Raw genomic sequence first — 9605 nt, 5'->3', positions numbered from 1 at the left:
ATATACTTGAAATGTTCTCTAATAAAATGTTTCCTAGGAGAAAAGGCTCCCAAAATTTGAGTGTTTGTATGTATCTGGTAGAATTATAGGTAATCCAAATTTCCTTTCCTTTTAAACTTTTCTCCATATAAATTTTTTTTTCTCTGACAAATGCTGTAATTGAAGACAGTGTTTACAGAGCATGGTGAGGGCTCCATATCTTAAATCTCCGCTTTCCAAGTCTTGGTCTGGTCAGAGGGAGAGATTGTAGGGAGCAAGTGTTACTGGGAGAAGGGAATCCTTTCACTGTGGGATGTTCTTGGCGATTCTGTCATCATCACCCGGATGAATCTGCACAGCTAGAGAAGGGCTGCTCTCTGCTTTTAGAAGCCCCTCTTTTTTGCCTGCTCCCCCTTTCCATGCCTAGACCCAGGGCTTTGGTGCCCTCAGAGGAAGCCTAGTTAGGGGGAAATAGCCCTGGATATGATGTCAGTGAGAGTCTGCTCTGGCACCGTCCGTTTTGTGTTTTGGACAAATTGGAAATTGCCACCTCATTTCTCTGGGTATCATTTTCCTTTACCTGTGACCTGAACAAGTCAGGTTGAGGGGAGCTCTTCACGGCCTTCTGGTTCTCTAGTTCTGTATGAACTTAGAAATGTCATAAGAATCATGAACCACCTCTTTCCTTGCAGATGCTCCAAGGCTCACCACACGATTGGGATGGTGTGATCTTTCCCCTCCTGTAACTCATTACCACATCCAGGGTTCATTTCAATAGACTCGCAGATTGATGTTTTGGGAGAAGCTGCCAATTTTTTAATCTGGCTGTTTTTTTATGGTGGTTCCATTAGGTTGGAAGCACTTTTGCTCTTTGGTGTGCCAGATCTCTGACAAATGCTCAAAAATACTCTTTGAGGTAAAGTGGAGGCTGAGGGCACCGAGAGTGAAGGCATGTGGGGAGACAGAAATGGCACATGTTGTACCATTCAATTTATATGAAAGGTTCAGAATTAGGTAAATTCATAAGGACAGAGAACGGATTGGTGGTTGCCAGGGAAGGGGAGGGTGAGGAGTGACTGCTAATGGACATGAGCTTTCTTTTTAGAGTGAGACCATCTAGAAGTAGACAGTGACAATGGTTAGACTACTTAGTGACTACATTTCTAAAACATCAAAGTGTACACCTAAAAGGGGCAAATTCTATGGAATTTGAACTATATCTTCATTTTAAAAACACAAAAGCTTAGTTGTGCTAAAATGTTATGCAACTTCACACCAAAAGAAGAAGATGGAGAAGATGAGGAGGAGGAGGAGGAGGAGGAGGAGGAGGAAGACGCATGTAAAAGCTAGTGTACTCCAGATAAGGTTTGCGCCTAAGTTAGTAGTATTGTACCAAAATCAATTTCCTGGTTTTGACAATTGCCTATGATTGTGGAAGATAATATCGTTGATGGATACAAGGAAGCTTTTTTGCAACCTTTTTGTGTGTGCATGTGTGTTTTTAATCTGAGGTCATTTATTATTATACATACAGTTAGACACCCCCCACACACACTTCAAAAGACACCCCAACCATGTTATAAAAACCATGGAACAAAACAAAATACCACAGCTCAAGCTGAACCGTGAACAAAAAGCAGCTCTAATAACGATAAGACAAACACAAGGCACAACATCTCTGCATATTGATATAAAAATTTTCACGGCCCACAGGAAAGTCGTTGTAGCCATTGTCAATAAGGACCCTGCAAACCCAGGGCACTGGGAGGGCCAAGGCAGCTGTCACTTCCAGCCATAACTCCTGAGCTTTGCTGCAGGAACTGGGGATGCCAAGTCTGGAAGTTCAAGCCACTGGCTGGATGTGCTTTCTGTTGGGGAAAAGGCTTTCAGGGTAAGAGGGACTCAGAGAGAGCTTTCGGGGTAAGAATCCCAAAAGCCTCTAGGCCCAAGAAAGGGAAGCCAACCAAGAGATTGCCCCTCTCCATAAAGAAGGTCCCAGTGGACAGAGTTCACTGCCCTGGGGGTCAGCATGATTGCATTCTCATGGCATGAAACCCCATGGCAACCGTGACCACCAGAGAGCTGAACAGTAAGGACCCTTCTGATTAGCAGAGCCTGGAAGAGGCTATTGATCTGGGGCTTCCCTCCAGGAATCTCTGCAGGGGTGGAGCTTTGCACCCAGCTGCTGGCACGGTTGGTGGTGGAAGCTTTGGTCCCTGCAAGGGGCTCTGGTCCTTGGTCAGCAGCTCCTCAAACAGCAGAATGTTGAGCAGGAATGCAGACTTGGCCTCTTCGATGACCCTCTGCCTGACCTCAGGGGTCATCATCTAAGGGTTCGTGCAGGAGCCGTAGAGCTGATTGAACTTGGAGGTAGGGCGATGTTGGGGAAGGTGAAGAAAGCCAGGCCCTTACGGGAGCTGGGAAGGCCCTGTGCCTTCTGAGCAATCTTCTTTAGGATCTGGTCCTTGGACAGGTTTCCCAGGTAACATACTTAGGCATGGATCACCAGCTGGTCAGGGTCTGTGTGCCCCCGACCTCCTGGAGTCGCCCCACATAGCACTGTTGCTGGCATGCAGGGAGTGGCCTCCTGACAGTGCGGTCTGTACTAGAAGGCCATGTCCTTCTCTAGGCCCTGCAGTGCATAGACAGAGTCCCTATTTCACTTGATCTCCTCTTCAAGGCCACATAGAAGTCATGCCAGGAAGCCATCACCAGATTAAAGCCATTTCGGGTCACTCGGTCCTTCTGGAAGTTCCTCATGAACTTGGCATTCTCTATCTGGGTGTACACCTCCTTGGTGGCCTCCTTCAAGGCCTTGGACCGATCCTGGGGCATGCTGTAGTGCTGGGGGAGGTCCATGGCCAGGACTGCTCAGGCTGGTTCTCAGATGAGGCAGAGGAGCAGGAGGCGGTGGTGGTCCTTTTGTGAATTTTAAATTATTTCAAAAATGTAAAAAAAAAAGCATGCATTTAAAAAATAGTAGGGGGTTGGGATTATGGCTCAGCTATAGAGCGCTTGCCTAACATGCACAGGGCCCTGGGTTCGATCCTTAGCACCACATAAAAATAAATGATGGAATAAAGGTATTGTGTCCAAACTACAACTAAAAAAAACACAAAATAGTAGGGACAAGAGTGGTGGTGCATGGCTTTAATATCAGCAGCAAAAGAAGCTGGGGTAGGAGGATTGTGAGTTCAAAGCCAGCTTCTGCAGTTTAAGGAGGCCCTAAGCAATTTAGAGAGTCCCAGTCTCAAAATAAAATAGAAAAAAAAAGGATAGAAAATGTGGCTCAGTGGTTAAGCACCCCTGGATTCAATCCCTGTTAGAAAAAAAGAAAAGAAATAAAAAGTATTAAGGCAACGGATAACAGAAGGAAGGGTAGTGGAACAGAGAGAAAGTGAGTGAGTCCTGATTCATGGAACAAATGACTGAATTGCTTTCAGTACCAGTTATTCATGTTGACATTTAGGGTTCTGTCTTAGGTTCTAAGGCTCTGTTGTTTGTAAACTGTCACTGGTAGCCCTGATCAGACCTACCTTCTTAGTGATCCCCTCCCTGCTGGCTAAGAGGCCAAACCTTTTTTTTTTTTTTTTGGTACCAGGGATTAAACCTAAGGACACTTAACCACTGAACTACATCTCCAGCCCTTTTTAATATTTTATTTAGAGACAGGATCTCACTGAGTTGCTTAGGGCCTTGCTGAATTGCTGAGGCTGGCTTTGAACTCACAGTCCTCCTGCCTCAGCCTCCTGAGCTGCTGGGATTACAGGCATTTGCCATCGTGCCCAGCTGAGAGGCCAAATCTTAAATGGTCAATCTTGTTAAGCTATCCCGAAGCCATTCATTTAAGGGATAAAAGAGCAAAGGAAGTAAGCATTCAGTGCACTCATGATATCTGGGCTGGGAGGTATTTGGGGGGTATCAGTGAGCCTGTTGGAGGCTGGAAGAGGCCCAATTTTGGAGAGTCTAGGCTGCCACTGTTGAGATTGTGTATCTACAGGAGGGTAATGATGATGACTACACATGTGATGAAGATTATTCCAGAGGATTTTTCAATGTGTCACTAGCTGCTTGTTCCTCTCACCAGCCTCCAAACTCTAGCTAAAGAGAAAAATGAACTGGATCTTGAATCCCATCCAGAGAGAGCAAACTGGGGGAGGTGGGAATGGATATATCCAAGTAAGGAAGAGGCTTTGATGGTGGACTCAGCCCGGAGGACACCAGAATCACCAGAAACTATTTTATTCCCCTGTGGACACAAGAATTTCTTCTCTTCTCCCATCATGCATTCAACGTGACTGGCCACACTCTCTTTGCAGAAGCACTATCCTCCCTGGGCTTCGAATGCCAGAGGAGCCCCCTCTGCTGGCTCCCCATTCTCTACCTGACTAGTCATCATGGTATTACTTAAGATTCTGTCCTAGGCCTCTTTCTGGTGATTTCCTTCTTTCTGATGACTTCAATCATCTCCTACTTGAGAAGGCACCTGAACCTTTATCTCCAACAAAAATCTTTTCCCTGCAGTCCAGATTCAAATATCCACTAATAGTAGAGTCTCCGTTCACGGACACCTCACAAGCATTCCGGAATAAATCATGTTTAAAAATCAAGCTAATTTTAAAATGGTCCCTGCGCCCCACTCAAAATGATCCTCGTCCAGAATTTCCTATCCCATCGTGTCACCATTCACTGGGATGCTCAAGCCAGAAATCCAGAGATTAATCAGGAGTCTCTCTTCTCCCTCACCCCGACATCCTTCATTTTCCAAGTCCTTTAACTCTAACTCCTAGAAGTCCCCCAATTCCTTCAGCTTCTCTTCATCTCTGACCACCATCATGATGAGATCACCATCTTCTCTCTCCCAGATGACTTCAGTGACCTCCTGGCTGTTTTTTTCCTTATTGTCACAGCAAATAAAGACTCCAATGCATTCCCCACAAAGCACCTGGAATGTTCTTGGGTGAAAATAGATATCTGGTCAGAAAACACTTCAACTGAGAAGCCCTAAACGTCTGCTCATTGCTGCTACCATGAAGTTCCAAACCCTAGGAGTGGTTCATGAGCTCTTTGTAATCTCTCGACTTCATTTCCATGGTGGCCCTCCCCACCCCCACTACATGATACGGGGCTATTTCTGGACCTTTGAACCCACCACGCTCTTCCAATTCAGAGTCTTTGCTTAGGTTGTTCTTCCTTGTTTCCTCATATTTCATTTGTTCTTCTCCACTTCACTTACTGATTTCTGGACATCCTTCACTCCTTAGATTCCATATCACTCATCCTCTTGAGAATACATTCCCTTCCCTTGAAAACAAAGTGGATATTTATGTTATACCCTCATATGAATTCATTTATTCACTCAATACATATTCATTGAGCATCATCTATGTGCCAGAAGCTTACAGCCCAGGGGGGGAGACATATTGAACAAATAATTCTGAAGATGATCACCATTAATGTCTTGTGATGACATTTCTTATAATAAAGCAAACTCAGGCACACATCAATCAGTGACTGGCCCTCATCCGTAGAAGCTGTCTCACTCTGGTCACTTTGTAAGCCTTGTGGTAATGCAGCACACAGTCTCCATAACTGAACTTTTTGGGCACTACTTAAGGCATCAAGGCAGAACTTTACTACCAATTGAGGTAAGAGTTTTGGAAGAAAATAAAGAAAATGAAGTGCTTATCTCACTGTGGCTATAGAGCACTTGAAGCCACTGGTTAAGTACCTAGCTTTTCTGATTTACTTGTTTAGTGCTTAATGAAAACCTGCTATGTATCTATGCTGAATACTTAGGATACAGAAATAAAAACATAAAGTTTTACTCTTAAGGAGTTTTTGTGCTAGGGAGGGAGTTAGAAAATAAGCCGTGAAAGGAATCATCAAATGCATATTAAAGGACAAGAATTGTTTTCTAGAAAGCAACATATTTTGCAAAGATTTCTTTACAACAGCAGAGAATGTTATGATGCAAACCAGTGGTTAGCTTCCTTGATGAATCTTTTTCATGCTGCATCAGGAAGTCTCTTGTGCCTAATAAAGGCACACATTAATGTCTTCTCCAAGTTATGCCCTTCCTTCTGTGTTTTGTAGGTGCATCTCTTATGTTCACCTCCCTAAGAAGTTTTATTTGTGCTCCTTGAGAACAGTGTGACTGTGTTTATTTAGGAATGCTTCACAGTGCTAAGCACACAGTAGGTCAATTCAGAACACTTGCAGGAGGCTGAGAGTTCCTCCAGAGCAGGGGCTATGACTTCTTTCTAGATTGTTGTAGCACCCTGCCTGGCCAGGTAGATACTGACTTATTGAAGGAATAAAGAAATTTGCTGATTTTAGTGATCCCTTCGTATTTGGGGTTTATGTATTTACCTAATTCTTTTGAACACAGATAATATTTGGAACCTGCTGTAATAACAATACCTCATACATACAATGGCTTTATGGCTGATGCTTTGCCTGTGACTAATGATATCTGGTGAGTATCTGGGGAATACTCAGTACTTTAAATGTAAGGAAACTGGGCTTAGAGAAGGTGAGAGGCTTCACTAGCGACACCCAGCTGTTAAGCATTAGAACAAGAACAAGAACTCAAGATTTCCTGCTCCAAGTCTTCTGGCACCAAAAATGTCCCAGATTTGACTCTTGCCTTCTCTGGTTATTGCTCCCTGGGTAAGCCCACTCTTTTCAGGGGGCACCTGGTCCTGGGAACTGTGGCAGAGATCAGATGAGGTGGAAGGGAGAGAATCATGGCCAGTTTCTTGGTCTTCTCTGATCCTTTGAGCTCCTGCATCCCAGCTTTTTGTTCACGATGTACCCTGGACACAGGCTGAGAGCGTGGGGGACAAGCTCAGGGATGGGATGTGCTGGTGGAGTCTGGTATCCCTGTCAGAACTCTGAACACCAGGGAAAGGCGAGCAGTTTGGTTTCCATGGCAACCTGCCCACCCGGTTCCTGCAGCTGCAGCCCCTCACAGGCTCCTACGGTGGGGGCTGTGGGTGCCCCCAAGCCAACCCTGTGCCCCCACATCAGCCCCCGCTGGGTTCTAGGGCCACAGCAGGCGGGAGGAAGTTCAGGCCAGAGGCAGCTTGCTCACTCTGAGTTGGAGCTTTGCCTGACACGGTTCCCATGGGGACGGCTGTGGGCACACATTGCCTGTGGTCAGACGCCCAAATCAAGACTGCCCTGTAATTCAGGCAGCAACTCCTGGTCTCAGAGTCTTTGGAAGACAGACTGAGTTTCAGGTTCCCAGCCCCACAGCCTCCCCCTCCCCAACCAAAGGAAGATTTAAAAACTTGGGGCTGTGCAGCTCTTTCATGCATAGGGCGTTCTCTCTATGCCAGGCCCCCAGAGACGCCAAGATGACTGAAGCAGTCACCACCCTTTAGAAGGGGTGAAGAAGACAAGCCACAGGGCTTGTCATTGCAAAGCAACATGGCTCAGCAATGGTGGGGCTCAAAGCAGGAAGCAGGAGGGATTCATAAACTCTGGGAAAGTTCCAGAGGTGGAGGGGGGATATTTCTGGCAGAGGGAGGGGCTCCTGCAGAAGTGTAAGGTGGAAGAACACACTCTATGAAATCACAGCTTTGGGGGTGGAATAAAAAGGGAGGAAAGGGGACGCATCTGGGGAATGGGTAGGACCTGAGAACTGAACTGCCCTGTGCAAAATCTGCAGAGTTGGGGTTGTATCCTATAAGAAAAGAGAGGTCACCCTATGTGGGAAAGAAGCAGGGAGTGACTTAGAGAAGATTCGTGATTTAAGGAGTTCTCTGTGGATGCTGTGAGAGGACCCATTTAAGAAGAGGAAATGAGATGGGGAGGACCGTGAGGGGCCTGCAGAAATCCTGTCAAGAATGCTGAGGCTGGTAACTGATATCGCTTAGCATCAGGGTTCTCTGTCCATGTGGGCTGTGGCCAGGGAGTTGATGCTGTACCTTTGTTGGAAACAGCAGGAAGTGGAACTGAGAGAGAACTGGCTGTCTGCTGGCAGATGCCTCATTCACCTACTAAGGTAAGTTCTTGGGAAGATGCTCAGAGATGAAGATCAAGCTAGAGGAAGCTTATGAGGGAGTCCCCTCAGGCCAACGACGGTAGAAAGGAGGGACAGTGGCAGTGCAGGGTGACAGGCCTCGCCAACCTCAGGCAGCTGTGGAGCTGAATCTGCCTGTCAGAGTTGGGCAGTGTTAGGCGAGATGGCTGGGAACGGTCACTGGATGTGGGCTGTCCCTAGAAGGACATGATGTCAGGGACACAGCTGTCTGTAGATGAGAGTCATGAAAGATTGGCAGCTGGAGTCTGCCTCCAGGGCCCCCAGAACTGGCCAGAGAAGGATCGGCTCACAGTTCATACCAAGAACTCTGCATCTACCAACTTTGCCGTGCTTGCTGTGGGACCCTTGGCAGCTCTCACAGCTGGAAAATGGGTGGATTTGGACTTGAGTGGTTTGGAAAGTCCTCTCATGTTCGCCTTTCATGTTATATGGTCCTAGAGTTGGAAAGATGGTAATAATAGCAAAAATGGCAATGAATTGAGTACCTACATCATGTACATGGACTCTGCACCTTACCTGCGTCATCTTGTTTTATCCCACCAGACTGTTCACCTAGTATCCCATTTTATAGATGAGAACGCTAGGGTGAGTGACATGGATTTCCCTATACAGCCAATGGCATGTGATGGCAGGAAGGGATCTGAGTTCAGCCCCTGGGCCACATTCGTCAGTGCAGGTCCTACAGTGCTGGAGACCGGCTGCAGATGTGACCCCAGACTTGTAGAAAGATTTGAGTGATGAATATGTGACCTATCGTGTGAGTACAGGGCGATCAGAAAGCCTGGTAGGAGCCCCGTGTCCCAGCAACAAGGAACTCAGGAAAGCCTCATCCTGCTGCCACTTCAGGGTCTATTGTTTGGGCTCGTCTCCCTCCAGAATCTGCATCCCTTTCCCTTGTAAATACCATCTGAGAGGTGAGCTCTCTTTCTCCCTTTCCACCTCCTGATTGCTGGTTCCTTAGCAACATGGTCTCCTGCAATGTCCCTTGTGTTCCCTCACCCTAGCCCTGGGAGGCAGGTGCTGTCACCTCCATTTCAAAGAAGAGAAAGTTGAGTTCAAAATGCAGGCAGAGACTTGCCTGAGTCACACGGCCATTATGAGGCAGGGATGAATCTAGACCAATCCATTTGCACGACTCTGGCTGTGTTGAGGGCGTTGAGAGAGGGTCTGGATCAGAGGGGCCAGGATTACAGAAAGACAGAAGCACAGAAGGATACAGTCTTGTCAGCTGCAGTGAAAGGAAGCAGAGTCATGCAGAGCTAGAGGGGTGTTGGGGCTGGTTAGTCTGGAAGCCATAGCAAGGAGACCTCTTGAACTGACTCTGGAGAGAAATCTGGTATGTGGGGAAAGCTGTAAGCTGGTGAATGTCACAGGGCATCTTGAAGGGGTTTTAAAAGGACAGATTAAATGACACTGAACTAGGAACTCAAGACACCTGTTCTCTCCTGTCTGGGTCTCAGAGTTCTTTGATGAAAAATGGAGGTGGGGGTGGGGGTTGGATGAGATGAAGTGAACTAGATTGTGGATCTCAAAGAGAGCTTGTTAAAGCAAAATCCTGGACCCCCCTAGGGATTCT

At 46.7% G+C, this 9605-nt stretch overlaps 1 pseudogene; it reads right to left on the bottom strand.

Annotated features, from left to right (window-relative positions):
• Window positions 1-2003: 2003 nt before the first annotated feature.
• On the bottom strand, window positions 2004-2838 carry LOC101972619 (heme oxygenase 1 pseudogene; annotated as a pseudogene).
• Window positions 2839-9605: the final 6767 nt, after the last annotated feature.

This window comes from Ictidomys tridecemlineatus, chromosome 2 (assembly GCF_052094955.1).
Source record: "Ictidomys tridecemlineatus isolate mIctTri1 chromosome 2, mIctTri1.hap1, whole genome shotgun sequence".
NCBI classification, from domain to species: domain Eukaryota; kingdom Metazoa; phylum Chordata; class Mammalia; order Rodentia; family Sciuridae; genus Ictidomys; species Ictidomys tridecemlineatus.
This window is presented reverse-complemented; position numbering and strand designations above follow the sequence as displayed.